The sequence below is a fragment of the Petromyzon marinus genome, chromosome 2 (assembly GCF_048934315.1).
Source record: "Petromyzon marinus isolate PM22_M1 ecotype Great Lakes invasive population chromosome 2, UKy_Petmar_22M1.pri1.0, whole genome shotgun sequence".
In the NCBI taxonomy this organism is placed as follows: domain Eukaryota; kingdom Metazoa; phylum Chordata; class Hyperoartia; order Petromyzontiformes; family Petromyzontidae; genus Petromyzon; species Petromyzon marinus.
Window position 1 is genome coordinate 28,462,610 of NC_133668.1, and position 26,864 is coordinate 28,489,473.

Genomic DNA, 26,864 nt, shown 5'->3' on the forward strand with positions numbered 1-26,864 from the left:
TCCTCTTCCCGTGGAAGTCGAGGTGCATAACCTGCCTCGCCAGGAGAAGGCAGTACAGCAAGTGGACTCATCGCCATCGTCACCTGTACGGTTTAAAATGCTGCCCCTTCACACACGTGGCTTTTCTCTGGGTGCTCCGATTTCCCCCACTTGTACAAACACTCGTTATTAATTAGCCAATAATGCCTCCATACATAGAGTACCGTAGAGCCTGGACAATCGTTGGTGCTGGCTCACCACGTGGCTTCCTTCCTGCATGTCTGTGGCTCCTCGTGCCTCTTGAGTCGTTCTTGTGAGTGCTATATAGCTTTAAATAATAACTACAAATACTCGCCAGAAGGTGGTGACGCAAGCCTGCGATCCAGCACTGTAGAAGGCAGCAAGGGTTGGTGGATCACACAGTAAATATTGTGAAACCCCATTCCCGTGGACATTGAGGTGCCTTCTCCTGGCTGGCCAGGAGAAAGCATCTGACTGGCCAGGAGAAGGCATTATAGCAAGTGGGATCATCGCCATCGTCACCTGTACGGTTTAAAATGCTGCCTGCTGCCCCTTCACATACGTTTGTTTTCTCCGGGTGCTCCGGTTTCCCCCCACTTGTGTAAGCATTCGTTATTCATTGATTGAAAAGATCTTACAATAAAAACCAAATTCAGGACCTTACTATGACTCAGCGTGGCTTTCCTGGAGTAAGTCTAATTATTATTATAAAGAATTACAGGGGCTGTATGATGACACGACTAGAGAGCTGGCTTGCACTGCGGGGAGCTTAATAGTCAACTTGGATTCCGCACCCCTCAATGCCCTTTTTAAGTTCAGTTTGTGCACTTAAGACTCGCACAAACAACCATACTCAGAGAACCATAGATTCCCACTCAGACCCAGAACCAGAAACCCATAGACTCCAACAGAGACCCATACATTCTTTCAGACACTCAGACTCATACGGCGACCCTATATACTGACACAGGGATCCATAGACTCAGACAGAGACCCATACACTCACAGAGGCCCACAAACTCAGAAATCCATAGACTCGCACAGAGGTCAATAAAATTTAAATCTGAATATTTATTTACACTGGATGAAATCGATGAGCTACAAAGATCTGTTTTCACAGCTGTCCAATCGGGCAGGTCAGAACATAACTAAAAAAAATACAAAAAATGACAGGAAAGACAAACTGTTCAAAAATAAACAAATTAAACTAAACTATTTTAATCTTTATTTGAAGCTTTCGTGACTGCAGGAATCCATAGTCTTTGGTTCTTTCGGTAAAGTCACGTAGGTATAAATTAAATAAAATTAAACAAATCACGACGTTTCGATCGCAACATAAGTGATATTTTCAGGTGGGACAACCACAGCAAGAAAATGCTGAAGTCGGCGGGAGAGCTGCCGTGGCAAGAGGTTATACAGGTATGAGATGGGGGAGGAGGCAAGGGGGGAGAGAGAGAGGGGAGGGTGTGGGGTAGGGAGAGGAAGGGGGGCCGCGTGAGCGCTAGGAGAAGATGACGTGAGGCTGGGGTGGGGGGACGTGGGCGGGGCTAGCAGTAATCGGCAGGTAATGATGGAAACAACAACACAAGTTAAGGCATTACCTGGTTGATAACATCCTTCCAGTGATTGTTTAATTTGTATCCATCTTCTCGATTGAAGGTTTGTCCTTGGCCTCCGAAAATAACAATATCATGCGAGCCTACAGCGTTATAACAATGGCCACTACGGCAGAGGTATTGGTTCTGCCATGTTTCAGATCAGCCTTGTGTTTGCGAACACGGTCCGAGACGTGTCGTTTTATTTCTCCAACGTAACTGCGGCCGAAGTTACAACTCAGTTTGTAGACTCCAGGGTATAGACAAAACTTCAACCGAGAAGATGGATACAAATTAAACAATCACTGGAAGGATGTTATCAACCAGGTAATGCCTTAACTTGTGTTGTTGTTTCCATCATTACCTGCCGGTTTTACTGCTGCCCCGCCCATGTCCCCCCACCAGCCTAACGTCCTCTTCCCCTAGCGCTTACGTGCCCCCCCCTCTTCCTACCCTACACCCCCCCCCCCCTTTTCTCTCTGTCCCCTTGCCTCTTCCCCCCTCTCTAAACTATATAACCTCTTGCCATGGCAGCTCTCCCGCCGACTTCAGCATTTCTTGCTGTGGTTGTCCCACCTGATGAAGATCGCTTGTGTTTTGTCCCACCTGATGAAGATCGCTTGTGTTGCGATCAAAACGTCGTGATTTGTTTTATTTTATTTCTACCTATGTGACTTTACCGAAAGAACCAAAGAGTATGGATCCCTGCAGTCACGAAAACTTCAAATCTACATTTAACACCCATACCCTCTAAAGAACTAACCCTCAAGACACCTAACCCTTAAAACACCTATACCCCTAAAACACTAACCCTCTAAACACATAACACTCTAAGCCCCTAACCCTCTAAACCCATAATAAATATATTTTCGGGTTAGATCGTGTAAATATAAATGTGTCGTTAAACCAGACACCACCCGACACAGCCAATTAGTAAAGTTTGTCATGACAATAAAAAAGTGCCATTAAGTGTCGGAGAGAAATCCAAAACACCTTTAGTATGGATAATATTAGTTGTCAAAGTCTTGGTGTTAAACCCTCTAAACTCCCAAATCCCAAAACCCATAACCCTCTAAACCGCTAAACCCCATTACCCTATAAACCCCTAACCCTCGAAACCCCCATACCTCTAAACCCCTAAACACATACAATTATAACCTCCTAAACTCCTAACCATCTAAACCATTCAACCTCTAACAATCGAAACCCATACATCTCTAAACACCTAACTCTCTAAACCCCCAACCCTCTTTACCCCAAAATCTTCTAAACTCTAACATTCTAAACACCTAATCCTCTAAACGACCTTACCCTTAAAACCCTAACTGTCTAAAAACCTCTCCCTCGAAAACCCCACCCATAAACCCCCAAAACTCTAACTGTCTAAACACCAAACCCTCTAAACTCCACAACCCCTAAAACCGTAACCCTCTCGGCACCTAACCTGCTAAACCCCTCACCCTCTAAACTCCTACACCACTAATAGCCCAATCCTCTAAACACCTAACACTATAAAGCCCTTTAACCTTAAAACCCTAACCCTCTAAACCCCTAACCCTTGAATCCCCTCAAGCGCTAACACTCTCAACCCCTAAACCCTCGAAGTCTATAAACCACGAAACCCCTTATCCCCGAAACACCCCGAAACTTCTAAGCTCCTAACCCTCTAAACCACTTAACCTATAACAATCGAAACCCATAAACCCATTAAACAGCTACTTCTCGAAACCCATAACACTCTAAACCCCTTTATCCTTAAAACCTTCACCCTCTAACCCCCTAAACTTCTAAACCCCTAAACCCATAACCCTGTAAACCTCTAAACGGCTCAACTTATAATCCTCTAAATCCCAAACCCTCTAAACGCCTTTACCCATTAAATCAAATCCTTTCTAAACTCCTCACCCTTTGAAACCAGAACCCAAATACCCTGAAACCCCAAACCCCCTAACACTCTAAACCCCTTTACCGTTAAAATCCGAATTCTCAAAAGCCCTAGATCTCTGCACCCCTAACCCTCTAAACACCAACCCTCTAAACCCCTAACCCTTAAAATCCTCAACCCCTAAAACGCTCAACCCCTAAACACCATAACCCTAGAAACCCCCAAAACATCGAAGACGCTTATCCCCTAAAACCCCCAAAACCTCTAAACCCTTAACACGTAACCTTATAAACTCCAAGCCCTCTAAACCACTAACCCTTTAACAATCGAAACCCATAAACCGTCTAAACCTCAGGACACCAAACTCCTTACAATTATAACCCTATAAACCCATAACCTTCTAAACTGTACCCCTCTAAAACCCTAACCCTCTAAGCTAATCACCTTCTAAACCGCTAAACCTCTAAAACATTTTACCCTTAAAACCCTCAGCCTCTAAACCCCTAAACCTCTAAACCACACACCCTCTAAATACCTAACCCTCTAAACCCCTAAACCCATCACCCTGTAAACCTCTAAACCCTTAACTTATAATCCTCTAAATCCCTAACCCTTTAAACCGATTTACCCATAAAACCCTATCCATCTAAACTCCTCACCTTTTGAAACCATAACCCAAATACAACAAAAAATCCCAAACCCCCTAACACTCTATACCCCTTTACTGTTAAAACCATAATTCTATAAACCCCTAGATCTCTCCACCCCTAATCCTTTAAACACGTATCCCTCAAAACCCTTAACCCTTTGTGTGGAGTGTGGTGTGTGGTGGTTGTCACGGGGTAGGTGGGTGCAGGGTGTGTGTGGAGTGTGGTGGGTGGTGGGTGTCACGGAGTGGGTGGGTGCAGGGGGTGTGTGGAGTGTGGTGGCTGGTGGGTGTCACGGGGTGGGTGCAGGGGGTGTGTGGAGTGTGGTTGGTGTCACAGGGTGAGTGGGTGCAGGGTGTGTGGAGTGTGGTGGGTGGTGCGTGTCACGGGGTGGGTGCAGGGTATGTGGTGGGTGATGGGTGTCACGGGGTGGGTGGGTGCAGGGTGTGTGTGGAGTGTGGTGGGTGGTGGGTGTCATGGGGTGGGTGGGTACAGGGTGTGTGGTGGGTGATGGGTGCCACGGGGTGGGTGGTTGCAGGGTGTGTGGTGAGTGGTGGGTGTCATGGGGTGGGTGAGTGCAGGGTGTGTGGAGTGTGTTGGGTGTCACAGGGTGGGTGGGTGCAGGGTGTGAGTGGATTGTGGTGGGTGGTGGGTGTCAAGGGGGTGGGTGGGTGCAGGGTGTGTGGTGTGTGGTGTGTGGTGGGTGTCACGGGGTGGGTGGTTGCAGGGTGTGTGGTGTGTGGAGTGTGGTGGGTGTCACGGGGTGGGTGGGTGCAGGGTGTTTGGAGTGTGGTGTGTGTTGGGTGTCACGGCGTGGGTGGGTACAGGGTGTGTGGAGTGTGGTGGGTGTCACGGGGTGGGTGGGTGCAGGGTGTGTGGTGGGTGATGGGTGTCACGGGGTGGGTGGGTGCAGGGTGTGTGTGGAATGTGGTGGATGGTGGGTGTCACGGGGTGGATGGGTGCAGGGTGTGAGTGGTGTGTGATGGGTGGTTGGTGCCACGGGGTGGGTGGGTGCAGGGTGTGTGTGTGGAGTGTGGTGGGTGGCGGGTGTCACCGGGTGGGTGGGTGCAGGGTGTGTGGTGTGTGGAGTGTGGTGGGTGTCACGGGGTGGGTGGGTGCAGGGTGTGTGGAGTGTGGTGTGTGGTGGGTGTCACGGCGTGGGTGGGTGCAGGGTGTGTGGAGTGTGGTGGGTGTCACGGGGTGGGTGGGTGCAGGGTGTGTGGTGGGTGATGGGTGTCACGGGGTGGGTGGGTGCAGGGTGTGTGTGGAATGTGGTGGATGGTGGGTGTCACGGGGTGGATGGGTGCAGGGTGTGTGTGGTGTGTGATGGGTGGTTGGTGCCACGGGGTGGGTGGGTGCAGGGTGTGTGTGTGGAGTGTGGTGGGTGGGGGGTGTCACGGGGTGGGTGGGTGCAGGGTGTGTGTGTGGAGTGTGGTGGATGGTGGGTGTCACGGGGTGGGTGGGTGCAGGGTGTGTGTGGAGTGTGGTGGGTGGTGGGTGTCACAGTGTGGGTAGGTGCAGGGTGTGTGTGGAGTGTGGCGGGTGTCATGGGGTGGGTGGGTGCAGGGTGTGTGTGTGGAGTGTGGTGGATGGTGGGTGTCACGGGGTGGGTGGGTGCAGGGTGTGTGTGGAGTGTGGTGGGTGTCACGGGGTGGGTGGGTACAGGGTGTGTGTGGTAGGTGTGGTGATAGTGGTCATGGATCAGACCGATCAACGACCACCACCATCTCTACTGTGCGGTGGACCGGCCACCACACAGCAGCACGCGTCGGAGGAGTGAGCGGATGACTCTCCCCATGCGGGCCAGGCCCCCTGGCTTCCTCTTCTCCTGCATCACCATCACTTGATCCTCTTTCCTTGTTTTCTCCTTCTCCTCCACCACCATCTCTTCCACAACGATCTCCTCCACCAGGGTGTCCTCCTCCTGCACCACCAGCTCCTCCACCAGAGTCTCCTCCTCTGGCAAAACCAGCTCCTCCACTAAGGTCCCCTCCTCCTGCAAAACCAGCTCCTCCACCAAGGTCTCCTCCTCTTGCAAAACCAGCTCCTCCACCAAGGTCTCCTCCTCCTGCACCACCAGCTCCTCCACCAGAGTCTCCTCCTCCTGCACCACCAGCTCCTCCACCAAGGCCTCCTCCTCCTGCAAAACCAGCTCCTCAACCAAGGTCTCCTCCTCCTGCACCACCAGCTCTTCCACCAGAGTCTCCTCCTCTTGCACCACCAGCTCCTCCACCAGGGTCTCTTCCTCCTGCAACACCAGCTCCTCCACCTGGGTTTCCTCTTCCTCCACAACCTTCAGCCTCCAATCAGAGGCCCAGGCGAGCAAAGAGAATGGGGGCAGCGCCGGCTCCGCTCTGTGAAGATATGCGCACGACATTGTTCCAACTTACTGCTACAGCAGAGATCGCAGCCATCCCCTCCCCCACCATCGGGGGGGAGGGGGGGAGCTGGCGATTTCACAGTGGATGAAGGGTTACCTACATGGCAAAGATATGGCCACTTCATTATTTGTCCTCACCCAGAAAGCAATTATAAAAATACATCCGTATATAACCGAATATACAGGTGAGATTTGAACTCTCCGTGTGTTAGTTTGTGGGCGGCAGGGCTGGAACTCACAGCCAAAGAGGGACCTGGGTTTGATGCCCATACTTGGGCCACTTTCTCCATGTGGGAGTTGTGACTTGCCCTGGGCCCCACACCTCTCTATGGACTGCCTTGAAAATTGGTCAGCAGAATGTGGGTTACCGTCGTTCAGCAGCTCCAAAGCACTGGACACGGCCAGGAGTAGCAGTGGTGGTGGCATTGCTGGTGGTGCTGGTGGCCGCGGTCCGGAGCCAGCTGTGATCCAGCGCCTGCGCTGGCGTCATACGAGAATCCGGAACCCATCTGTTGGGAGACGCGTGGGAGACACACGCGCCACACGTAGTGAGAGAAGCGTGGTGAGAGCATTGAAGTTGCTTCCCTTCTCCTACAAGGTCAGGAATGCACGGCAGCAGCGGAAGCAGCAGGAACAGTGGCAATCCTCTGATGCCCAGTAGACTAAAAATGCCCCGAGCATCGCATTGGCCAGCAGCATCTTGCACAGACCTCCCCATCCTCCACAGAGGGCGATCTTGACACCGGTGGTACTGCACATCGGCAGTCCCACTCAGCTCCACATTTTCCTGGCGATCGGTGGAGAGTGATCGCCGATCAATTGGAGGGGGGGGGGGATCCTCATTGGGAGGGGGTGGTGGGTGTGTCTTACCGCAGACAGAAGCTGACGAATTCCACAAACGCCGGGTCGTGGCTTTTGAGCACACTTTCAAGTGGGAAGCTCCCCGGTACCCTTTTCTTGCCTGGGCACAAAATCTTCCCTTGACGGTCTGCGGGAGCCATGCACAGCGGGACAGATGCAGTCACCAACCACCACGTCACCTACTTACCCACTTACCGACCCATCCATCAACCTACTCACCCACCCACCCACTCTTCCACCTACACAATCACTCACTCACCTACCCACCTACCCAATCACCGAACCACCCCCCCCACTCACCCGCCCACCCGCTTACCCACTGACCAATTCGCCCACTTACCCTACAACCTACTTGCCCACACACCGACTTACCCACCCACTCACCAAAGGAATTTAAAATAAAAAGAGGCCATTCCCCCCCCCTCCCACCAAAAAAATAACAACAGCCGCAGGCCTCTTCTTAAAACTGAATCCGGTCCGTCACTCGCACCACCCTTTAACTCACCAAAAAACTGCCTTCTGTCGGGAGCTGAATTCACCATGTATCGTGGAGGCATTCCCAGAATCTGCACATGGTTGAGACAAAGACAAAGGTCACCCGTGTATCCTCGGCTGACTGTAGGGGCAAGTGATGTTAGTATAGCGTAACAACAGCAGCAGCGCTTGTTGAGGGCAAGCATTATGGCACACAGAGACAGGGGGTGGTGGGCCACATTGACCCAGGTATTTTACACACTGCACTAGGTACTCATTTAAGGCTGAGTCTAACTAAGGGAGGCCCAGGACCGGTTCAGATAATCATCACTAGTGTGGGCCATGAGCGCCGCATGCTAACCGCTACACTACTGCTCCCCTCACACGTACAAGATGGACACGTGTACACTCATACACAACATACGACGGCCGCTATTCGCCAGATCACTAAGTGGCCACCTCCCCTCCTGCCACCCCCAAAACCCACGACTCCAAGGAAAGAGAGGGGCATCACGAGCGGATGGACGCCCAGTGGGAAATACCTCAATGCAGCGCGGGAGGTAATCTTTGTCACTGTCGGACTGAAATAATTGCCTGCCCGTCGCCAACTCCGCCACCGTGCAACCCAGCGCCCACATGTCTACGCCACAGGTCAAGCTGTAGCCCAAGTGCAGCTCCGGAGCCGAGTATTCCAGAGTCCCACCAACATTCATAGCTGCACACCAATCACAAGAACAACACATATATGTGTTTGTGTACTCACTGTTTCTTAAACAGCATCCTCATCACACACATGAACAGTCACATGTACAGACACGCAGATACTCACACATATACACAATCAGACAAACACCCACACGCAGACGCTCACACACCCAGGAGAGGTCACTCACGTTGACTTTCCACAAAAAAGCTCGTGCCAAAGTCCGTGACCCTCACAGTGCCGGTCACGGTGTCCTTGATGAGAACATTTTCCTGCAGAAGGGGCAGAATGAATTCAAATGCAGAGGTTATGCCGATAACATTCAGCCAGCAGTGGAACGATCACGTACCACCACCTACGCTAAACAGGGGAACTAGACGAGGCGTAGTGCCGTCAACGAGCGTCAGTCAAGTGCAACATTTGATGTTTGTTGACAGCTATTACTGGGGGTTGCCCCTTTCAATTGCATCTAGAAAAGAGATTTGATTTGAGGCTCATGTTCAAAGCACTCTAAGGGACCATCGAAGTAAAGGAGGGCAGCTCTATTGACAACTGATCATGGTTCCTCTGACAGGAGAGTGCATTGAGCTCACAGCTGCAATAGTGCCCTTTAACGGGTTACGGACCAAAAGCTACACATGAGAGCTCGCGTATTCCATGACGCTATCCACCGCGCGTTTGTCTTCGGAAGTTTTCCATTCGCAGTGTGGAAGCCGACAGCGGGCAGCTGTCAGGTCAAAATACACGTTTGGCACACTTAGGAAATAGTCTTTATTTGCTCCAGTTTCTGTCTCCGAAGGACTGGGGCAACGCTGTGATCAACGTTGCCGGTTTTGTCTATGGTGAGTCCCCAATACCGACACGACTCTACACTACAGTTTAATTCATACCGCATTATCTTCACCAGGGGTACAATGACCCTGCCTCCTTCCAGTTAGATGGAAACAGCGAACGCATAGACCTTGTGACTAATGTGGCCGGTTTTCTCCGTGGAACGATTCCCTACTAACAATACGCCTCTGCAACAAAATCATACTGAATGCTGTGTCCACTCACTGGCTTGATGTCCGCGTGAACTATGTTCCTGGAAGAGATGTGGGACAGGAACATGAGGATTCCCCTGGTATAACTTTTCACCATTTCCATGTCCAACCGGAACCCCGATTCTCTCATCACATCATAAAGGCTCTCCCTGTGAGAGAGACAAAAGCAGAAACAACACCAACACAGTGTCAGTGTCATCTCCTTAAATGCTGTGCTGATTCTGCTAACAACAATCTTAATATTGTTCGTGCATGTTCACGACCAATATTCAGAGTCATAGTTCAGTGTAGGTTCAGGTCGTTGGTTTGTCGATGAACCAAATTAGTTGGCTCATTTGCACACTTGACAACTTGATTTCATTGGCATTTTTGGCAGGTGGTAGAGGGTTATCCATGGGGAGAAGATAACAACTCCGCCTGGTAAGGTCGTGGGGTTTGATCCCGAACCTGACGCATGTACATTTGGAGTTTGCATGTTCTCCCTGTGATCATGTGGATTATTCTGTAGGTCCTCTGGTTTTCCCCTCCACATTTCGAATCGACATGCATTCATAGTATTTGGCTGCCGTACATTTCCACGTGATAAGTTACTTTGTTAAGCTATCATTTGTGGGCAGGTCGCTTACAAAAAAATAACTAATAGGTCAGTGGACTTTCCCACGAAAACAAAAAAGTTTGTTTTGTTAATCAGTTAACCACGCTATTAGCGGAGGGAGGGGGAGATGGAACACGCGGTACATACTTCAACAGCTCCAGGACAAGGCAGTGGTGTCCCCTGAAATCAAAGCTGTTTAGGACTTTGATGACGTTGTAATCTTCATTGCTGTCCTCACTCTGAAGTTCCAGAGCTATCTGGAGCTCCATTCTCTGCAATGTTTCTTCCTTGGAGCTGCACAGAGGAAGTCCACAAATTAATAACTTACACTTGCTTAAGGGTCACCCAGAGGCAAATGCTATTCAGAATTAATAATTAAATATACTTTCACCAGGTCTAACGGCATTGTGAGCTAGAGTAGCGTTCTCGACTCTCATTGGTACCATACGGGGCGCAGGAGCTGGCGTAGGGTACCCAATAGGATTTGAAGGTGAAGAGCCATTCAAATCGGATTGGTCATTCGGGAAAACTAAATGCAAACGCCCGTTAAAACAACGCGTTTTCGTTATAACGTGGTTCTTCAACACTTTTTACACAATGCAGAATGTGTCCGTTGTAACAAGAAACGCGACCATTACAACATGGAACACGCACATTCTAACAAGATACGCACCCATTATAACACGGAATAAGCCCATCATGACGTGGTTTGTGAGTAGTCGACAACAAAATACTTTTTTGAGCTGCACTGTTGAGCGGTATGATACAGTACTCGGAATGATAAAAGTAACGTGACAGCATAGCCTCATTATGAGACCTCCTTTGCCAGTAACAAGATATAGTAATAGGTTTTACCCTTTTAACTGGCACAAAAACTGACACCTTTATTCAAGGCATCATGTTTGCAATAACCACAACACAAGCAGTCAAAATGCAAACAAAAGAGACAACTCTGATAATAATATGCACTGTCCTTGAATTTGATTGGTCCACACCCGAGACGGCTTTTCTTAGAGTCTAGTCTCCACTCTTCTGGTCCAACACCAGTGGAGACTAAGCTCTAAGAAAAGCCGTCTCGGGTGTGTTGAGCTCTGTCGTCCCGACAGGTCTGTACCTTTCACCTGAAGACGGCCGCTTGCATTGTGGCCGAAACGTCGTGATAATTTTATTGTATTATTTTATTATTTTATTCTCATTCTACGTGACATTACCGAAAGAACCAAAGAAGGTGTCAGTTTTTGTGCCAGTTAAAAGGGTAAAACCTATTACTATAGCATAGCCTCAGTTATTGGTCTCATCATCTCACAGTGTATGCATACATTGCATCTCGCCAAACTTTATTGTTACATTATTTATGGAGAGATTCTTTTCGCTCAATGCTTTTTCGCTTAACGCGGAACTTTTCATGAATGTATCTACAGCATTAAATGATGACTTACTGTAATGTGGAGGTAATCTTGTAGCAATGGGATGTTTTGGCCGATACCAGTTCACACTGTGTGTGTATGTATTTTAAGCTTTAGAGACGAAAAACCAGAGTACCTAGAAGGAACCGATGCAGAACAGGGGTAGAAGGTACACACTCCACACACGATGGTGCCCGAGTCAGGAGCCGAACCAAGGCCCCCCTTCTCGCTGTGAAGCATGAGTGTCACCACCGCATTGCACGGCAATGGACTTAACAACGTCGGCCTCGTGATGGCACGTCTCTGAAGTCTTACCTCGACGGTGACACCAGGATCTTTACAGCTACCAGGGTGTTCCTCTTGTGGTCAAGGCACTGGATCACCTGGCCTTGACCTCCTTCCCCAATCATCTTGAGCACCTCATAGCGGTAGTGGAGGTGATCATGTCGGAACTGAACAAAAGGTACAATCATTTAAACTGACTATTGTTAAAATCACAACGTTTAAGAAGTGAGAATGTAATTTTAACAAAAACATTTGCTTGGAATTATGAAGTTATTTTAACCATAATTTGGAATGCTCAGATGTCTGCTGGCTGAGTCACCCTTAAAAAGAGCTTCTGAGCTCAATGGGCTTTACTCGGGAAATAAACTTCTGATTCAGATGTGTGCGGGTGAGTGCATTGGTGAGTGGGCGAGTGGGTCGGTGAGTGATTGAGTGGGTGAATGAGTGAGTGAGTCAGCAAGTGAGTGCGTCTGGGGGTGGGTGAGTAAGTGTGTGAGTGGGTGTAATTGTCGAATGCTTTGATACTCTCTGCTGGCGAAGATTCCCTTGAAAAATTGCTTCTTATCTAAAAGGGCTTTACTCGGGATTAAACATTCTGATTTTGAAGCGCGTTGGTGTGTGCCCTGGTTGGTAATTCAGGTGCAATAATAAGAAGCCACAAACCCCGCTATCTCTGGGCCCTGTGACCGCCCCCAAGGCTGTAGTTTTGTGGTGAGCCTCACCAGAATGTAATTACGTTCGTCGTCATCATATCCATGCCTGTTGCATCCCTTGGGTTTGTTGTCGAGCGCAAAGTACCACACTTCTTGCATGGCTGCGAGCTCCAGCTTTTCGCGGTCGGTCAAGTGAGGGCCAAAGTGAGCCAGGATTTCTGTAGGCACGAGGAGAATAACAACAACAGGTGTGTGAACCAAACTTTTGAGCAATTTATAGAGTAAATATTTCAGGATTGGGATGTTTTTGCCAATCCCAGCCATGTATGTTGAAATTCTTTTGCACCGCATGTAGCCAATGGTGCTAATCAACAGTGTGGGGGAAGGTTAATAAACTAACCACGCAAATAGGTTCCCACACATCTGTTAGAACCATTAACAGACTGCGAGACAAGAAGTCTCACATGATCGAGTCACTCACCTTTCTGAAGAGATGCCGCGACAACAAGATAATACCGACCACATTTAAACTCACATCTGCTTCTGTCACTTAACCCAACTCTAAACGGATCTTATTCAGAGCTAGCCTTTCTCTAATCTCAGAGAGGATAAGACTACTCCGGCTTGAACTTGATAATTTAGACAAATGTCTCCTACAATCACACTTAACATTAACAGATAAAATGTCCGCATCTGATTGGAACCTTGTAGATAACATGACTGCTTCTTCTGCCACAACAATGTCTTCCAAATGCAAGGTTAACCTTATTGCTAAATTCAATAACTTGTCAAAAAAGAAACCAGATCCACACATAAAAAAGACTGCTATTAATCAGAGTAACAGCACAATCTCCGATAGCCTAAAATCGGTACTAGCTAGAGGGCTGAATTTTGCTGTCACCCTCAAACACATCCCAGTGGATGATATAAAAACCCAGGTAGATGTAGCCCTCAAAGGCTTGGGACACATCCCGACAGACGTGGCAAGATTTAAAATTGCCACCATCTTTAAAAATGCTAAGAATCCTATTAATAACATCAGCAAGGACGAGCGCTCTGAACTCACCAAATTAAAAAATAGAGAGGACAAAGTCATCCTCTCAGCCGACAAGGGCAATGCTACTGTCATCATGGATAAAACCACATTCAGCAACATAATCCAGGACCTTCTTAATGATAGCAATTACACCAAAATCAACAAAGATCCGACCAACTGCCTGGCTATAAAAACAAACAATATCATTACCAATTCGACTTCTCTAATCGAACCATTCAAGCAGTTCTCCCTAAAACCTTCTGCTAATAGACCACCCAGATTATATGGTCTTCCAAAAATCCATAAAGAAGATACTCCACTTCGACCCATCGTTTCCACTATCAACTCACCTCCCTACAAACTGGCCCAATTTCTGTCTGAGACCTTGCTTCCATTCACGGGCAAGACTACCTCAGCAGTATGAAACTCAGCTCACTTTATCTCTCTAATCAAAGGCATTTCACTGTCCCCAGATGATTTGCTCGTCAGCTTTGATGTAGTCTTTCTGTTCACCAAGGTTCCTGTACCTGACACCTTAGCAATAATTGAAGACTTGGTCCAACATGGACTGAATGCTGATGTACCAACTTTGGTTAGGAACTACCTTACTAACACTTCCTCTTTGTTTTTTTCGGTAAAGTCACATATGGATAAAATAAAATAAATGACGACGTTTCGATCGCAACACAAGCGGTCGTCCTCAGGCGGAAAAAAAAATGCATGCAGCAGTAGAAACGCTGAACCAGCACTTACTTCACCAGGAATGGTACTTTCTACAAACAAAATGAAGGTACCCACATGGGTCCCCCCTTATCACCAGTGATAGCGAATGTTTTCATGGAGAAATTTGAAACTGATGTCATCCAGACATGCACCCAACGTCCTTCCTTGTGGAAGAGATACGTAGATCACACTTTCGTCATTTGGCCACATGGCCTGCCAACATTGAATCAATTTCTCAACAACATAAATTCCATACACCCATCCATCAAATTCACCATGGAAGTGGAGAATGATGGTAAGCTACTAATTCTTGGATGTTTTGTTTGAGAATAGACCTATCTAAAACCTAATTCCCACCACGATCCGGCGCAGAAGAATTCCCTCATCAAACCACTACACCATAGGGCCACTGCATTTGCAACCAACACCACCAAGCCAGTGAACTGGAACACGTACACCAGACTCTTAAGATGAATGGGTACTGGGACAGCATTATTCGCAAAGCTGTTTCTCCAACCATGTAGAAACAATCCACTGAGACGCCTATCAAGACCATCACTTTACCATACATAGCAGGTGTTACCAAAAATATTTCCAAAATCTTAAACAAACACAAGATCCAAGTCCGATTCAATACAGTACACAAAATCCGTGATCTAATCCCATCCTGACATGCAATATCCTGGAGTCGACAAACTGAGTTGTACCTGCGGTAGCAGTTACATTGGGAAAACGAATTGACATGTCGCGGACCGTGTTAGCGAACACAAGGCAGATCTGAAACATCGCAGAACCAATACCTCTGCCGTGTCTGACCATTGTTATAACGCTGTGGGCTCGCGTGATATTGTTTTTTTCCGAGACCAAGGTACTCTGCAAACCTTCAGGTAACTATCAAAGGTTTTTTCATGAAGCCATCCAGATATACAAACATAGACATAACTTCAACCGAGAAGATGGATACAAATTGAGCAATCATTCGATGGATGTTTTTAACTAGGTAAAGCCTTAACTGGTTGTGGTTGTTTCCATCACACGCGCCAGGTACTAGTAGATTTTTCAGATTTACTTTCCCACCATGTCCCATACTCAGCTTACCACTTCTACCTCCGCCTACGTCCCCCACCAGCCTCACTTCTTCTCCCCCTAGCGCTCACGCAGCTCCCCTCTCTCTCCCCCGCTTGCTCCTCCCCCCTTTCTTACCGATAACCTCTTGCCACAGCAGCTCTCTCACCTACTTCAGCATTTTATTATTGCTGTGGTTGTTCCACCTGATGAAGATTGATTGTGTTGCGATAGAAACGTCGTGATTTGTTTTATTTTATTTCTACCTAGGTGACATTACCGAAAGAGCGAATGAGTATAGATATTAGTTGTCAAACTTGATGATTTAAACGCGGATAGCTTCAGTGGTTTCCTAATATTGGAAGAGCATTCAAGATGGCCGCAGAAGCAATTCTGAAAGCGTTTGATGTTGTTTCAGTACTGAGGCCAGAGCACAGATAATTATCCCCATGCAACATGGCCACCATGAAGTCCCCCATGTAACATGGCAACCATGATGCAGTCTCTAATGCAACATGATTACCATATTCTTGGTTCTTTCGGTAAAGTCACGTAGAAGGGAAACAATAAAATAATAAAATAATACAATTCTCACGACGTTTCGACTGCAACACAAGCAATCATCATCAGGTGTGAAAACCACAGCAAGAAAATTTCAATTTTTCTTGCTGTGGTTCTTGCTGTGGTTTTCACACCTGATGATGATTACTTGTGTTGCAGTCGAAACGTCGTGAGATTTTTATTGTTTTATATTTTTATAATTTTATTGTTGCCCTTCTACGTGATTTTACCGAAAGAACCAAGAATATGAATCCCTGCAGCCACGAAAGCTTTAAATCAAAACATGATTACCATTAAGTCCCCCATGTAGCATTGCTATCTTGATATCACCCATACAATCACCATAAAATCTCTCATACACCAAAGGCACTGTGACGTCCCCCATGCAACATGGCCATCATGATGTCCCACTATTTACCGTGGCCACTGTGACGTCCCTCATTACTGTTCTTACCTTTCGGCGATTTGCTACAGATGGAGCCGGTGCCGTCTGAGGACAGCGCACTCCACGTGGTGCAAGACGTGTCGTTACTCCGAGCCTCTCCAGCTCGGCTCATCTACACACAAAGACAAAGGTCCACCACATAGGCTTGATTAAGATGTTGGAGCAAGTGCAGAAGGCGAGCACTGAGCCAGCATCTCTGAGATCCTGGGCTCCACATTCAGGAGGGTCCTGCCGAGATGTTGTCGTTTCTCAGCATTGGAATATTTGGCCAATATCAGATGCCATGCTTGGATTAACAATGAAAGATGCGTGGATTTTGAGGTCACATGCAGGGATTGTTCAAATTGTTAAAGAGTGATTGGGGATCGGGCATGACGAGCCATGGCAAGGAGGGACAACAATGGCTGATAGTGAAGAATAATAACGGAGCGGCAGCCAAGGAAGGAAACACATCGGAGAGGAGAGCCACCAGAGAGATGGTGCGACAAAATCGGCGCTTGGCGGATTATTCCATCACAGCATTTGAGGGGTAGCAAGGTCTCAGGGAGGAAGGCATTCTCATTCATCAGTGGATAGATAATAGTGCTGTAAATGCTCACGCGTAGACAGGCAGGCACACCAACAGGATCTCGGAGACACACTCTGATAGACATACACATACTCAGGCGGACAAGGAGAAGCACATCCAGGTATACAGGTAGGTGACAGGTAGGCACAAGTCGAGGGGAAAACACACGTCCACCCATATTTTACCACACGAGTTGAAGAGCCACACGTACCTCCATGGCAGCAACTTGCAGAGTAGGGTGCTCAGAGCTCACTGCGTTTCTCGCACGGTCCGGGTCTCTGCGTGGAGAGCGGGAGACGCAGGTGAGGGTCACACAAAACCGATGGTGTGCGACAATACTCATGTCTAAACACGCGTCATGTCACAATGCGGACTCTCATCATCAACACGGACTCACATCATCATCACAGACTCACAACCTCACCACTCACCCACAACACGAAACACAACAAAAACAACAAAGACCGCCATTTGCCACTAAGCAGCAGCAAATGCCAGGCCAGGTGCACTTTGAGACCACGTGAAATGCTGAAGGCTCACTGACAGGTCACAGGTCAGACCCAGGTGCCAAGAGTTGACTGACTGAGATGACTGTGCCAACGTGCTACATTTCAGCCGCCCAGGTCAAAGGTCGTTGTTGTGAGCGTCGCTCCTTTGTTCGGACACCAGCAACACCGCGACAAACACCACCACTAGCACCACCACTAACACCACTACTAACACCACCACCACTAACAAAGACAGATCCCCCGTATAGCCTGAATATACTGTAGGGGCAATTTCTGCTAGCGAGCACCTATAAAGGTCGGCATGGCACACGAGGGGGTGGGTGGCTAACACCACGCCTGGCCGCCTTTGTCTCCCTAGCGGCGATGTTTACACATCGTACCAGGTATTCATTTGAGGCTGAGTCTACCTAGGGGAGGCCCAGGACCGGTTCAGATAATCGTTGCTGGTGTTGGCCGTGAGCGGAAATCGAACCCGGGTCGCCAGGTTTGTAGCGCAGCACGTTAACCGCTACACTACCGCTCCCCTCAACTAACACCACAACTAACACCAGCACTAACACCACTCCTAACACCACCACTAACACTACGAACCCTAAAAACACCACCACCAACATCAACTCCACCACCACCAACACCACTACCACTAACACCACCACCACTAACACTACCACCAATAATACCACCAATAATACCACCATCACTAACACGACCACCACTAATACCACCAACACCACCATCACTAACACCAGCAACAATACCTCGAACAACCACCACCACTAACACCACCATCACTAACACCAACACCACCATTATTAAGACCACAAACACCACCACTAACACCACCATCACTAACACCACCACCACCACTAATACCACCAACATTAACACCACCACTCCTCCTCCTGCTAATACAGGACACCAAAGACAACGATCCTCATAGAGCCTTAACAGGCTGTAGGGGCAAGTGCTGTTAGCAAGCAGTACGTATGAAGGCCGGCACGGTAAACGAAGGGGTGGGTGGTTAGCACCACGCCCGACCGCCTTTGTCTCCCCAGTGGCGATGTTTACGCATCGCACCAGGTACTCATTTGAGACCGGGTCACTGCTACACACAGACTCACACAGACCCACACACACGTACACAGACTCACACAGAGACTCACTTAGAGAGACTCACACACAGACTCACATAGAAAGACTCACACCACCACCGCCACCACTCACCCACAGCTCGGTTCCACGCCTAACGGCCAAACTGCCAGGGGAAGCACGTGGCGCGAGACGCGGCGTGGTGTAATAGCCATTAGCTCCTCCCCCTCACCTAAGCTCCTCCCCCATGCTCCCTCTTTCCCCCCCTGCCCCTCCCCCTTCACAACCCCCCCCCCAAGCATCCCCCCCCTCGCGACCCCCCTTGCCCCCCCTGGCAACCCCCGCCCATGCTCCCCCTCAAACCCCCCCCCCTCACGCCCCCATTGCCCACCCCCCTCCCCCCGCTGCTACTTACAGTCAGGCAGGGGGCGAGTGGAGGCGGCGCGCGCTGTGGATTGTGGGTGGCGAGCGGCTGATTTGGTTTTCCGCTCACGGCCACCGTCAGTGGCTCGCGAAAGCTTCTGAAGCGGCGGCTCGCTGGGCCTCCTCTACGTCGACTCAGCCTGAAGGTGAGAACCTCGCGCGGTGTGCACACATCAGCAGTGGCGGCGGTGGTGGGGGGAGACAGAGGAGGAGGCGCCTGGCCCACAGCCGTCACGTCCTAGACGCCTGCTGAGTTCACGGCGCTGCTTCAAGCAGAGCCCGGCCCTGCTGCTGCTGATGATGAGGCGCTGACGGTGGAAACCGGCCCCAGAGTGGCCCTCGTGTTGAGCCATAGCTGATGAGAGGCACTCCCAGACTGCCGTGTGTTTTTATCCCTGGAGGGACGGGTTTGTTGTGGATGCGAATCGCCTGCTGCTGGAAAAGGCATCCACTAGAGGCCGCTATATAGAGGTATTTGGTCTACTCTTCCACGCTGGTCCGGACGTGTTGGAGCAAAGTGGCCATGCCCACACTTTACCCCACTACACGCAGGGCGTTAGCTCGCTGGATTTGCAATGCAGAGGTGCAGGTTAGATTTCATTCCCACTCACACCCACCGACACTCACTCAGCCACCCACTCAGCCACTCTCTGGGCATCTATGAAAAAGAGCTTCATAGCTCATCGGATTCCTCCAGCAAAAACATACTGATTCTCACCCACCCACTCAGCCATTCACCCACCCACTCTGGCACTCATCCACTCACCAATTCACTCAGCCACCCACTCGGCCACCCACTCAGCCACCCACTCTCTCACCCACTTCGTCACCGGTCACCCACTGTTACCCACCCACTTGGTCACCGGTCACCCACTGCCACCCACCCACTTAGTCACCGGTCACCCACTGCCACCGGTCACTCACTCTGCCACCGGTCACTCACTCTGCCACCCACCCACTCTCTCACCAACCCACCGACTCTCTTGCCAACCCACCGACTCTCTCGCCAACCCATCCACTCACCCACAGGGAGACACAAGGAGACAAGGGGACCCACATGGTGTGAGAGTGTATCAGCATCATTGTGGTTGTTGTGGTGGTTATGTTGGTTGTTATGGTTGTGGTGGTTATGGTTATATTTGTGGCAGTAGTGTTTATACTTGTGGTTATGTAGCTGGTGGTTATGATTATATTTGTGGTTACGGCGATTATGGTCGCAGTGATTGTGATTATATTTGTTGTGGTTATAACCCGCGATGTATTTCGTCGAGGATGGATGCCGCCGCGTGCAGGAGTTGGGCGAGGCGGGAGTGAGCCACCTGAAGCGCCCTCTCCGACGGTGGTGAGCCGCCGGGCGGCCGGGCAGTGAGCAGCTCGGCCGGCGTCGCTTCTCCTCCCCCTTCCGGGGCTGCCAACCCCAGTGGTGTTGAGTCGTCCTCCTCTTCCACTGGAGCCCTGGTACGAGTTTTTATTCGCGTCTCCATTATAGCGATTCATCTTACTATTTGGCTACTTCTGACGCCAGTTGTAGTGGGTGGAACGGAGAGCGAGACTTCTTACCGAAAGAACCAAAGAGTATGAACTTATATGGTTTATTTCATCTATTTTTAGTGGTTTGCTACCATTCCCTTTGCACTCCTATCGTTTTTGTATTGTTTGTTGTGACGTTATGACCCCGTGCCCCCTACTGGCACATCTTTGATCAAAGAGCTTTATAGCTCATTGGATTCCTCCAGCACAGAATCAATACCGATTCTGATGAGACCGGAACGAACACGTTTGAATCGAATCGCGTACTTCGCTTTACTAAAATAGTTGTGGAATCGATTCTTGTGGAATCTGTTCTCGTGGAATCGAATCATCGATATTAATTACAGAGATTCACCATCGATATTGATTACAGACATTAATCAACGACGTCGCTAGGAGTATCGTGGTGCCGCTCTGCAAACCTTCGGGCTACTATCAAAGGTTTGTTCATCAAGCCATCCAGATATATAAACACAGACATAACTTCAACCGAGAAGATGGATACAAATTGAGTAATCATTGGAAGAATGTTATTAACCAGGTAAAACCTTAACTGCTTTATGGTGTTGCCTTAACTTTCCGCATCTCTAATTTCTTAAGCTTCCCACTCCCAGCCCCGCTCTCTTCAGCACTCCCCTCATACCCCCCCTCTCTATCTCTCCTCCCTGATCCTCCCCCCTTCTCTTACCTATATAGTCTCTTGTTTACAGCAGCTCTTTTGCCCACGTCGGCAATTGTTTCTTGCTGTGGTTTGTCCCACCTGATGATGGACGCTTGTGTTGTGCCCGAAACGTCGTGATTTAATTTATTTTATATTTTATGCCTATGTGACTTTACCGAAAGAACCAAAGAGTATAGCCCAAGAGAGTTTGTGTAGGTGGGAGCGGTAGTGTAGCACAGTAGGGGGCACAGGTGGTGCATCGGCCAGTCATCTCAGTCAAGCAACCAATGGCAACCTTAACCTGCACGTAGCCTGGCACGAGCGCCGTGGTGACATCTCCACCACTTCGTGGCGAATGGCGGTTGTTGTTTATGGTCGTCTCGCGATTAGCACTACGCTGCACTACTAACCCAGCGACCCGAGTTCAATTCCCGCTCACGGCCAACACTGGTGACGATTCCGTTCCTGGGCCTCCCCTTGGTCAACTCAGCCTCAAATGAGTACCTGGTGCGTTGTGTAAACATCGCCACTGGGGAGATTAAGGCGGCCGGATGTGGTGCTGGCCACCTACCCCCCTTCGTGTATCAAAGGTGCTGCTCGTTAACAGCACTTGCACCCGACAGTCCTGTCGAAGGCTACATGGGGGATCTTTGTCTTTGTTTGGTGGTGCAGCTGAGGAGGCGCAACTGCACGGCGAGTACCTCTACCGCAAGGCGCAGGAGGCCAAGAAGGTCCTCGTAGAGGAGAAGGCGCAGCTCAAGAGGGCGCTCGATGGTAACGGGCGGCGAGACGGATCTAGAGATGGGCTCGCGACGACAAGACAGACGAGAGACACTGAGACAGACTAGAGACGTTGAGACACGCAAGACAGACTAGAGACGGATCTAGAGACAATGAGACACGCAAGACGGACTAAGATGGGACAAGACGGTCTGACAATACAGGCGAGAAGACAACCGCGCGTTGGAAAGCGTTTCCGAATGAATCCATGCGTGCGCATGATTTTTCTTCCTTGTTAATTCTCCCCTGCCCGCCCCCCACCCACTGCCCCCTGTCCCCCTGACGTCGTCACCGAAGAAAACCTGGTGCTGCCTACGGACCTGCGGTGGGAGGCGCTTGAACTCCAGAAGGCCGTGGAGTTCGACCAGGGAGGGGAGGGTGATCTCACATCCCTCACCATCACGTCTCCTCGCATCTCTCTCTCTCTTCCTTCCCGCGAGTCTCCCGAGGCAGAGGGATAAGCGTCGCGCGTCTCCGCCCGCTAGACACGCCGAGTCGGCGCGCATCCCCGGCTCGCCATCGGTCCTTCCTGCCAAGCGGTGGCACCGTGTTTTGCTGCGGAGGTTCGCGGTTCGAGAACGGCGGGCCCTCAACCCCCCCCCCCCCCCCCCCCACCGGTTTAATGGGTTTAATGCCGCAGTTGCGTTGACCGTAAATACTGCACGGCGATTGCTTCCCAAGTGGACTTTGAAAAATCCCGTGGCGTGAACGTGGAAAAAGAGTCGGCCGTGTGTGTGTGATGGCTGGCGTAAATTTTTGTGGAATGTCAAATGAAGGCCGTGGTCACCACATAACGTGTGCTTCTGGAGCAGTCTTCCTTCTGGAGCGGTCTTCCTTACAATATTAGGAAGCCACTGGAGCTTTGCACTTTTAAATCATCGTCTAGATTGACAAACTCATTTCTTGAGAACTACTTTTTGTGGTTAGTTTGTCACACTTCCGATTACCACGGTTGGCTACGTGCTGTAACAAAGAGGTTTAACATGCACTGACGCACTCATTCACTCACTCATCATTTTACTCAATTTACCCACTCACCTGCCATATCACCCACCCACTCTTGCAATTGGGACTCATCCAGGTCTCATTATTGCTCAGCTCGCTACACAAAATCAACGCGATCACTGCAGAGTGATATTCTCAACCATTCCTGGTCGCTCCTTCCATCCATCCACCCACACACACACCTTCACTCACCTGCACGGTGAAGTATGGCAAATGATAACCTACCCTCTCCGTCCCCCCTGCCCCATCTACCACCTCTTTCTATCCACCCCCCCCCCGTGTCAGTAGGAGTGAGCAGCCACATGGATGACGAGTACCGCTGAGCCGGCGTGAAGGACCCACACATCATGGCGACGACCTCACGCGACCCCAGCTCCCTCCTCAAGCAGTTCATCAAGGTGCGGGCACGGGGTCACAGGGGCTACAGGGTTTGGGGTCACACGAGGAATGTGGGTCCTCGTGTATTGCATGTGTACAAGCGCGCAAAGACAGAGGTCCCCCATATAGCCTTAACAGGTTTTTGGGACAGGTGCTGTTTGCGAGGGTGTAGGTGGCTAGCACCACAACTGGCCACCTTTATCTCTCTGGTAATGATGTTTAAACACCGCACTAGGTACTCGTTTGAGGCTGAGTTGATCTAGGGGAGGCCCAGGACCAGTTCAGATAATCGCCACTGGTGTTGGCCATGAACGGAAATAAACCTCGGGTCACTAGGTTTGTGGGGCAGCATGCTAACTGCTAAATTACCGCACACACACACGTGTTCTCTATCGGCTTTAGAATCAGTTCCTTGCACCTCACACGAGTCGTGTCGACCAATCATCGGGCTTGTGCAGTGTGAGACAACTCGCATCCGTTGAGTTAACCAGAAGAAATCTGGTTGTTGATGAAAGGTGGAGGCTGTGTGGGGGGGGGGGGGGGGGGGTCGTAAGTGGTGGAGCGTTGGACACTTTGGTTTGGTGCATGCAGCTTTTGTCAACTTCATTCCTCGCGATTCAGTCCGCCTTTTCGCGATGACCGATCCCTTCCATTCATCGAAAATGTATCTACTGTAGCACTACGCACGGTCGGTGGTCACGGAAAGATGTACCATTGGGGGCGCCACTGTGGCGAGATGTTAACTCCCTCACCTGGTATACAGGAGGTCGCAGGTTCAATCCTGACCCTGATGCCTGCTGTATATTTGGAGTTGCGTGCCTCTTTCCGAGGAGTCGCGTGGATTTCTCTCCAGGTCCTCCGGTTTTTCCCTCCGCATTTAGAATCAACGTCCGTTTAAGAGTATTTGGCTGCTATAAATTTCCACATGGCGATAAGCCACTTAGTTGAGCTATGATTTGTGGCCAGGTCGCTTCTGGAAAAGAGCTGCATAGCTCAGTGGGCCTTACCTGGTAAAATAAAAATAGTAAAGTTTTTCCAATGGTGCATCCCAGTTGTGCCAACACGGGGTTTGGCGACCCCGTATACCGGCACGGCTCGGCTCGGCTTCCGCAATGGAAAAAACAAACAACACAACCCGAGTCGGATACAGTGGGGGGGCGGGGCAGTGGGGGGGGCGAAAGCAGCGTGGCCGGGACGGACGCCGGTGGGAAGAGCGGACTCGGCGTGTGACCGCTTGCTGTCATGTTACCACACCACCACCACCCTCCCACCACCACCGCAGGAGATGAAGCTGATCCTGCTGAACGCTCAGCCGATGAACCACGGAGGCCACAAGCTGCAGGCGCTGGTGTGGGCGTGCTGCGCCAACGCCGTCAACGACTTCATCATCCTGCATGAGCACCGCGGTATGCCAGGCACGCGCACGCACCGCAGTCGACAAAGCTCCCCCGTGTAGCCTTTAACAGGCTGTCAGGGCAAGTGCTGTTTGTCGAGCGACCTACGAAGGCCGGCAGGGCACACGGCGGGGTGGGTGGTGTGGTCATTACCGCATCTGGCCCCTTTTGTCTCCCCACTGTCGATGCTTGGACACACCGGAAATCGAAGTCAGGTCACCGGATTTGTAGTGTAATGAGATAGCCACTCCGCTCCCGCTCCCCGGTGTGATGCATGGTGTGACGTGTGTGATGCGGTGCAACAGACGGGGATGGAGGTGTATTTAGCTGTGCGTACGATGTGCGGTGTGTAGTATGACGCTGCAGACGGGGGATTGTGGTGTTTTAACTGTGTATGTGGTGTGATGTGGTATGATGCCGCAGATGGAAGGGCAGTCTGTTTAACTCTCCAGTACAGTCTGTGTGACACCTGTGGTGTGTCTAACTTTCCGGCATGCTGTTCATGTGACACGTGGTACGATACCACGGTGTACTTGACACTCTCGAGCGTGGTGATGCGGCACGACATCCGGACGTGGACATGATGTCCGAGGCATTCCAACACCTCGTGATGCACAACTTCACGTCGCGACTCGGAAAGAGGGTGCGTGCGGGCACCGTGCCAGTCTCACCCACATCTTCCTCCCCCATCCCCAAAGCACAAAGATCCCTTGTATAGGCTATAACCCTTTCTCATTTCCATGATGTACATATACGTCGTCGAAACGGAACCGTAAGAAAAACTCAAGTACGTCTTCTGACCTGAAGACATACCTTTTGCTCCCATAAGACTATGCGGAAGGGCGTGTGGCACAGTTTTGTTCCATAGAGTGCCGGTCGTGTCACTACGGTTCTCTGCGGTGAGGGCAACGCCTTTTAAAAACAGCAGCGCTACGCCTCTATAAATAAAATTAACGCCGAGCCGCTCGCGCGTACCGAGATTCAGCGGTGAACGTGACACCTACCACCCGGCAACTTGCAGATGTCTCGGAATGGGAAAGAGTGAGCAGACTTTTGGGCCAGGTGCTGTGTGTCCGCCTGTATATTCGGAGTTTGCATGTTCTCCTCCTGGTCACTTTGATTTTTCTCCGGGTCCTCCGGGTTTTTCCCTACACATTTAGAAACTTGAATTTCGAGTATTTTGCTGCTATACATTTTTATGTGAAAAAGAGCTGCATAGCTCAGTGGTAAAATAAAAATAGTTTCGTTTTACTTTAGTTTTCGAGCAACAGCACAGAGTTTTTATTTAACGCCATCTCTGAAGCTGAAGGCGCGTAATGTTGTTCATTTGTTAATGCATCCGCAGTTTTAAACAGGGTGGCCGCTGGCCTCTAACTGGCAAACGTCTGCGAGGACACGTAATGAGAGTCCAGCGCCGTCCGTGTGACTTGCCGCGACCCCTCCCGTGACTTCTGTGCCCCCCTTCCCCCCTCCCAACAGGCACAACGTCTACAAGCGCGACGGCAAGGACATCGAGTTGAAGGAGGTGGGACCGTGATTCGAGATGGAGCTTAAGTCTGCCTGACACATTGTTACTCGTCTCCACTTTACACCCCTGCAGAGGCGGTGGAAATTCCACATTCCTTGTGGACTTCCCTACGAAGTGGTTGTAAATTTTATCGACCCCTGAGAGGATGATGGGCTGAATGTAAGAGTCTAGCCTCGGGCTAGGTGGCCCGCGGGTGACTTGTAGAGCGGATCGGAACTTGAGTCGGTGGGGTCGCTGCTCTGGTCGCATTCGCTGTACCATGACCCGACTCGCATTCCCCCACCCCGGATGCGATGTGTAAATTCAAAGATGATCGGACGTAATGCTGGCCACCCACACCCACCCCTTGGTGTGCCGTGCTGGCTTTCCTACATGCTAACACACGAACAGCGCTTTTCCCACGCCGTCTGTTAAAGGCTGCATGGGGGTAATCTTTGCTTTTGTGTGTCGCGCAGTCTATGAGATTAAACTGGGCACGCTGGACAACGCGGCCACCGCCGAGGTGGAGTGGCCTTGGCGACCGTACATGAACACGGCGAAGAAGAGGAAGTTCCTGAGCATGGAGTGAGGGAGGGGAGCGACTTCCCCCCCCCCCATGGGCCTGGGGGGAGGGGCATTGGGGGGGGGGGGTTTGTCCCTGGA

The 26,864-nt window shown here is 50.2% G+C and overlaps 1 long non-coding RNA gene across 2 annotated transcripts; it reads left to right on the plus strand.

The window, feature by feature from the left end:
• The first annotated feature begins 18,867 nt into the window (after positions 1 to 18,867).
• LOC142929826 (uncharacterized) lies at positions 18,868 to 26,248 on the plus strand. Of its 2 annotated transcripts, none has more exons than XR_012945980.1 (8): positions 18,868 to 19,092; positions 20,218 to 20,404; positions 21,810 to 21,911; positions 22,215 to 22,480; positions 23,211 to 23,320; positions 24,583 to 24,706; positions 25,242 to 25,337; positions 26,174 to 26,248. It is a non-coding gene; the product is annotated as an uncharacterized LOC142929826 (long non-coding RNA). The 2 variants fall into 2 exon arrangements; XR_012945981.1 differs by having other exon boundaries at positions 20,239 to 20,404.
• The last annotated feature ends 616 nt before the right edge of the window (positions 26,249 to 26,864 follow it).